Raw genomic sequence first — 7,775 nt, 5'->3', positions numbered from 1 at the left:
ACACTTCCTGAACCTCAAAGGTAAATGTTTTTCTTTTATATGACATTTTGAAATAGTTTCATTGTAGAATGATACATCGGGGAAACCAACAGCTAAATTGCCAGTTGGTTTCCATAGTACCGAAGGGAGAGATAGAGGGAGGGTGTGGAAGGTGAGGAGGGAGGGAGGGAGGAAGGTAGGTAGGTAGAGGGAGGGAGAGAGAGAGTGTGGGAGGGAGGGTGGTATGGCGGAGTGGGGGGGAAAGGTAGAGAGGGAGAGATGACCGACCGTACGTACTGGCCAGGGCTTAGTTTCATGCCGTTGGTGGTGGCGTGTGGACGTGACGCGCTCCCTTCCGAAACCCTCGTCTCGCGCCTGCTTCGAGACTGGTGGACGCATCGCTTCGTCGGAGCGATAAGATACAAGTTCTATTTTTATTTGTGAAAGAAAGAATTCGATTCCAAGGGACAAAATAACTTTTCACTTATTTTTTTTTTTCTCTTGAAGGCGGAGTGTCTGTGTGTGCCTGTGTATATAATAACCGATTGTGATATATATATATATATATATATAGACATCTGAGAAATGTATATATTTATAATGAAGCTATGATTCGACGTGGCTGAAGCAGGATTACCCTACGTCTTATAAAAAAAAAAGGTATGTGATGTTTATATATGCGTTTATATATATGTGCAATTGTTTGTATAGTGATTTAGATACTTTTATGTCCTGCCTTGATAATCAATGTTCCTTCCTGACATCCATGCATTTGTTGTATAAGTGACTAAGTTTATATGTCCTTCGTGCAAAGACTATAGATCTTTACGTGTTTAATCTTGAGGGTGGAGTATTTTGGAGAGATCAAATGATACGGGTACGTCTTTAGTAACCCAACTCGCCCGCTAATGGGAGAAGTTTGTATTGGGGAGGTTATGACGGTAATTTGTGTGTGTGTGTGTGTGTGTGTGTGTGGTAGGGGGAAGGGGCGCAGGGGGTGGTGGTGTGGTGGAGAAAGTTAGTTACTTATACTTTTGTCTCGAGTTCTTCATTCATGTCTTTGCAACGGGTGAGGGAGGGATGGCAGTTGGGGTTTGTACTTGATTGGATGGAGGTGGACTCTTGTCTTCCGCGTGACCTGGACACAAGTGGGTGAGTGGCTGTTACCACCCCTGTGGTCGTTATGGGGACAAACTATACCGTTTTGTTCGTACGAGAAAGCGCTTAGCAACTGACATCTTTTTTTTAAATGACCGAAATGATTATAAGTGTGAAGATCTCTCTCTGTGTGCGCTTAGCAACTGAAACTTATAAATGACCGAGATAATTATAAGACTGAAGAGATCTCTTTCTCTCTCTGTGTCTCTCTACATTTATTGTTCTTTTTAATGATCGCATTAGATTTTTTTTTTAACTTTGTTAATGTTCTGTACAAATGAGAATTAAATATACACACCTTAGTACATTAGGAACTGTGTGTATAGCAACGGTAAGGACACTAGATTACACAATGTATATAGGAGGTCTAGTCAAATGTCACATATAAATTTGCAGTATACATAGATGATATAACTGTAAACACCCCCATGCGGGTAGACGAATAATTACAGGTGTTAGGATATCTACAGGTGTTAGGACATGTACAGGTAGTGTTAGGATATCTACAGGTGTTAGGAAATGTGCGAGACTGGTGGGGTCATAATGGATGTGTTGAGCAATAATACTTTCTGACAAGCTGGTATGTGAAGGACTTCTCTGTTGCGAGACGAAATGTACTTTGGAACATCTGGTGGGGTCAACACCTGTGGTGAAAACATGAGTGACACATACTCCAGGCCTTTATCATGGATCGTGGTGGGAGTGAGGGTGTGTGTGTGTGGTAGATGGAGCGAGAGCTGGTTGCGATATTTTGCGTAATATATATATACATACTGGTGTTACCGGACGCCGGGTGCGTGAAGTATAGACTTGTAAGGGATCTTCTCACTTCAAAGGAATCCATCACTTCTCTGTTAATTATTGTAACGCAGCTTTTAAGCGACAGAATCCCCATAGAAATGGTTCTGGGGTTGTATTATGAATATATATAGTTTACACACACACACACACACACACACACACACAGGTGATTTGAGGATTGACAGAGATTATTGAGCATCTGTCTTGTTTTTAAATCAGTGAGCCTTTTGATCACGACGGTACGACCCTTGATGACCACGGTACGAACAACCCACCACCTGAGCAGGACGGTACGACCCTTGATGACCACGGTACGAACTACACACCCCTGAGCACGACGGTACGACCCTTGAGTAAGACGGTATTGAGTAAGACGGTACGACCATCGAGGACGGCGATACGACCCTTGAGTAGGACGATGCGACCCTTGAGTAAGACGGTACGACCCTTGATTACGACGATGCGACCCTTGAGTACGACGGTACGACCCTTTAGCACAACGGCACGACCCTTGATTACGACGATGCGATCCTTGAATAAGACGATACGGTCCTTGAGCACGACGGTACGACCTCTGATTACGACGATGCGATCCTTGAGTAAGACGGTACGGTCCTTGAGCACGACGGTACGACCTCTGGGTATGAAGGCTTGTTCTTCAACATAATCCGTAAGGGTCAGGGTAGAGGTCAGGCCACTGTATCCAAGGGCCGTACCGTCGTACTCAAGGGCCGTACCTCCGTACTCAAGGGCCGTATCTCCGTACTCAAGGGCCGTAACTCCGTGCTCAAGGGCCGTACCGTCATGCTTAAGGATTGTACCGTCGTGCTCAAGGGTCGTACCTTCCGTGCTCAAGGGCCGTACTTCCGTGCTCAAAGAGTTCAAGCAAGCGCCGTTTCATGCCGACCAGTAGAAGTAGGAGGAGGAGGAGGAGGAGGAGGAGGAGCAGGAGGAGGAGGAGGAGCAGGAGGAGGAGGAGCAGGAGGAGGAGGAGGGAGTTAGAGAGACCCCCGAAACTCGTTATCGGGTAAACGCCGGGCATTGTGGGGGTGGCTGAGGGGTGGAGTTGGCTGAGGGGGTGGTGGGTGGTTGGGTGGAGAGGGAGGAGAGGAGGAGTTGAGGCATGGATTGAGGGAGGGGAAAGGGGGGGGGGAGGTTGAGTTGCCAGTCCTCTTTGACGCTCCTGGACAACATCCAGTTCTGTGGGGGGGGGGGGGGTTATAAACCCCAACAGTGATTCAAACTCTTCCAGTAACCTCTCTCTCTCTCTCTCTCTCTCTCTCTCTCTCTCTCTCTCTCTCTCTCTCTCTCTCTCTCTCTCTCTTTCCTTTACGTAAATAGATAAACGGATAGATAACATAACTGTGTTTTTTTTTTTTCTTTACTGATCATAGGCAGCCAGCCATTCTCGGCTTCAAAAAGAAAAAAAAGAAAATACACAGCTAAAATATCGGCTTAAAAAATACATAACTAAAACGTTGGCTTAAAAAATATACACAGCTAAAATACTACAGGGATCACAGATTTGGGAAATCGTAACAGTAACTAGTTAACTTGTAGTCAGTAACTACATAGTTAACTGGTCATCCAAGAGCTTAAGATTAAAGTCTGGGGCTATGGTCTCTCCACGACTTGGACAGATCTATGAGGGAGGAGGGACACGAACACAGTCAGAATTATCGATAGATATAAAGAAATGTTTTAGAGTACCGTAATTTAAATCTAGCGCACCTAGTAATGATCTAGTTGAACGTTAAATGCTTTAGTCACGGCGATATGGTCGTTGACGAACTATGTAGCTGTTTTAAGTGCGTAGTTAATGCACGCGTTCGTGGATTGTTTTGTGATGTTGGTCTATAACTGGTCTTATATATCCGTCTTTGCGAAGTCTGATGGGCCTAGGTTGATTGTGGTGCGAAGTCTGATGGGTCTAGGTTGATTGTGGTGTGAAGTTTGATGGGTCTAGGTTGATTGTGGTGTGAAGTTTGATGGGTCTAGGTTGATTGTGGTGTGAAGTTTGATGGGTCTAGGTTGATTGTGGTGACGGACGCCGGCCGGTCCGTCCGTGAGGGTGGGTCGTCCGTGAAGGTGGGGCGTTCGTGAGGGTGGGTCGTCAGTGGAGGGGATGTGGTCAGCAGTTTATTTGCCCAACTGCCGTGTGAGCCGCCAGCGTTGGGCAGTACGTGCTAACTCTGCTTCGGAGTGGAAAGTTTCTTCGTGGGTACTCGTAGGGAGGTAGGTATGTAGGTAGGTAGGTGACCTCTTTTCGAGGCAAGAAGGGTTTCGTAGTTGTTGTGGTCATTTTGGCTGAAAATTGCACACACACACACACATCTATATATATATATATATATATATATATATATATATATATATATATATATATATATATATATATTTCCCAGGGGATAGGGGAGAAAGAATACTTCCCACGTATTCCCTGCGTGTCGTAGAAGGCGACTAAAAGGGGAGGGAGCGGGGGGCTGGAAATCCTCCCCTCTCAATTTTTTTTAATTTTCCAAAAGAAGGAACAGAGAAGGGGGCCAGGTGAGGATATTCCCTCAATGGCCCAGTCCTCAGTTCTTAACGCTACCTCGCTAACGCGGGAAATGGCGAATAGTTTGAAAAAAAAAAAAAAAAAAATATATATATATATATATACAAAGGCAAATATTTCTGGTCTGTCTACACATACGTTGATGTTATGCTGGGAAAATCGATTATAAACGCTTCAAGATTAGCGAAATTCTCTCCTGCAATCCATTTCCTTTGTTCCATGCAAGAATTCGAGTCCGAGGGTTCGAACCAATACGATCCACTTTCAACTTTCGCTCATGTAATTCTCTCTGGTTATACACACGTGAAGCCACTCTGTCGAAAGTTGAGATGGATGAATCGTAATTCGGATATCTAAATGCATAAATCAAATCGATATATATATACTCCCGCCACACTCAGAGTGAGAGAGGGGAAATAGATAAACGTATGAATGTGTTAACAAGTGCGATTCAGAACGAAGCCGCTTTGACCATCAAATGAACCCGGGTGATGAAGCATTTACAGCTGGGTTCATCCGTGAGTGAACGGTGCTCACTTCACACTTGAGTGAGGGCCTTATTCACCAAGGCGCTAGCCAGGGGGGAGGGAGCTAACGCGACTGAACCAGATGTGAATCACTTAAAAAGACCACTTACGTCTCGAGTGAATCAGATGTAAATGAGCCACAGATGAGACGGAATGATGAGACGCTAGGATGAGACACTATGATGAGACGGAATGATGAGACGCTAGGAATAGACGGAATGATGAGACGCTAGGATGAGACGGAATGATGAGACGCTAGGATGAGACTGAATGAGACGACGCTACGCTTATCCGTTCGCATTTTGTTCAGTCAGAGAGTCGAAACTTGTGTGACGCTTGGGAAATATTCAGTCTCACAGGGTGACTAAAATGCGTTGTATGTATATGAAAGTGATGGATATTCGTGTCTACGTATATACTATATATTGTTGGATTCGCGTGTCTACGTATATACTGTATATTGTAGGCTTTGAGAACGTATTATGTATAAACAGATTATCTTTTCATCTTTGTGTATCAGTTAAGAAACAGAGATGGCTTGGGGGGATAAAGAAATTTGGCCTTTTTCTTGTTTTTATGGGTAAATTTTGGATTTTTCTTTTTTTGGACTTTTCATTCATACATTTTACATCAAGGGGCGTTTACAAGATGCTGTTATGTGTGACTGAATTCTGTCACATCTTCGGTAATCGATAGAACGAATCACACAGATGATGTGAACAGTATAGGAGAACAGTAGACACCAAAATAACGTTTCGTTTTAATCAATGTCTCGTTTTCTTTCCCTCTCAAATTGAAATAAGAGATATGGTTATTGACCACGGCCGAGGAGCTATAGACAGACAGATAGATAGATAGATAGATAGATGACAGTTAGATTAGACAGACGGACGGAGTACATGGGAAAGACAGGCTATAGAAAATTAGTTCGCCTCTATCTAGAGTTATCTATCTTGACCTTAACGCCACGTAATCCTAATCTAAATAGATGAGTTGAGAACAGAACAGTAAGAAGTTTCTCTCTGTATCCCAAGCCTCAGGCAGAACACAGCCGACTGGTTAAAAGGAACAGACGGGAAAACCAAGAACTGGACTATAGGATTGAAGCAATCTGTTTAAGTCTTAAGACAAAAGCACTTTAGGGGAAAGTAAATAAAACCCAATTAACAGTAAAAGTCCACGTAAATTTTTATGTGTGGCAGAGACCAGAGTGAATGGAACTGGTTGAAGGTGTTATTAAAGTTCAAAAGAAAAAAAAAGAGATGTATACTCTAGCCTCTCTCTCTCTCTCTCTCTCTCTCTCTCTCTCTCTCTCTCTCTCTCCCTCCGTCCCGCCACACACACACACACACACACACGCACATATATAAAACAGTGTTGTGATGGCTATTTCCTCTGATTGTACTGCTGGCACGTCTACTTGCTCAGGGGGATTCATAGAAGGCATTCTCGTCCCTTCGCTTCCTAGTTCATCTTCGACTGTGAAGTATTTCGATAGTCAGAGATAAAAATAAGGCCAGATTCCAATACTTTCCATGGTTCCAATATGTATATATATGTATTCCCACCCCAACCCCCTTCCTTGGACGTCTACCGGTGAATATATCTTCCTATATGTGTATATTTCGATATATGTCTGCTTCCACAGAGTATAGATATATATTTTTTTTTTTTCGGATTTTCTGTGGAATAATTTTACGACAGGTGTATATTTAGGTGATGTGGGCTGTTTTTTTTCTTTATGTATATCTCGAACACACAGAGGTCATATATTATATTTTGTGTTCATACATATATTTTTTTTCTTCCTTTGTTCCAGCTACAGATGAGGGTGGGAGGATAATGGAAGTCTCACAGACTGGGGGGGACGGGGGTGTTTATGATAACTAGAATTTCTATTGAAACCTCATTCTTAGCGCGTCGAAGCAGCACGGAATATGCTCTTAATGGTAACCAGTGCTTATAAGGGAAGAGAGGTGGGTAATTGGGTAGGTGGGTAGGTGGTGAGGTGGGTATTTTGGGTGTTGGGGAGGTAAAGAAGAAACCCTCAGCATCCCTTCCTATCAAACTTGAGGGTATAGAGAAGAATACACCACACACACACACACACACACACACACACACACTCTCTCTCTCCAGCCTTTGTTAAGAGATTGCAGTAGCAAGCGAGCCTATTGCACCTCGAGATCATTGCAGAGCCCATAACGATTGCCTGCCCTCGTACAACCACCATCACCGCCACCACCACAACTACAGCAAATACAATGAAACATTCATACACTTCGCCCGAACACAGACGACGTCGACCCTCCCTCCCTCCCTCCCTCCGTGCCTTCTCCTCCTCCTCCTCTTCTTCGAAAACTACTACTCTTCTCTCTCTCTCTCTCTCTCCTTTGGGGGCGAGACTTCGTAGACCGGCTGCATATGTTAAACAAATCCTCGTACTCCCCAAAACACAATAACTTCGAGGCAATTGTACTGCGCGGAGGGAAGTGTGTGTGTGTGTCACATAAAACCTGGCCAGGATGATTGGGTAATAGTTTACACTGGACGGATTCCACTGAGCTCTGAGCTCCTAGGGCGGTGCCAAGCAGACTCCCAGCTCTATATGTACGAGAAAATGAACTTAGGTAGGCTTGGAACGTCTATATATATATATATATATATATATATATATATATATATATATATATATATATATATATATATATATATGTGTGTGTGTGTGTACATGTGTATGCATGTATATGTAT

At 43.7% G+C, this 7,775-nt stretch overlaps 1 protein-coding gene across 1 annotated transcript in view; it reads left to right on the top strand.

The window, feature by feature from the left end:
* Positions 1-284: 284 nt before the first annotated feature.
* Positions 285-7,775, top strand: part of LOC139767324 (discoidin domain-containing receptor 2-like) — a 62,453-nt gene continuing 54,962 nt past the window's right edge. The window contains 1 exon segment of the mRNA XM_071696616.1: positions 285-639. The gene's annotated coding sequence lies outside the window, so the exon portion shown is untranslated.

Source organism: Panulirus ornatus, chromosome 59 (genome assembly GCF_036320965.1).
Source record: "Panulirus ornatus isolate Po-2019 chromosome 59, ASM3632096v1, whole genome shotgun sequence".
Taxonomy (NCBI): Eukaryota; Metazoa; Arthropoda; class Malacostraca; order Decapoda; family Palinuridae; genus Panulirus; species Panulirus ornatus.
This window is presented reverse-complemented; position numbering and strand designations above follow the sequence as displayed.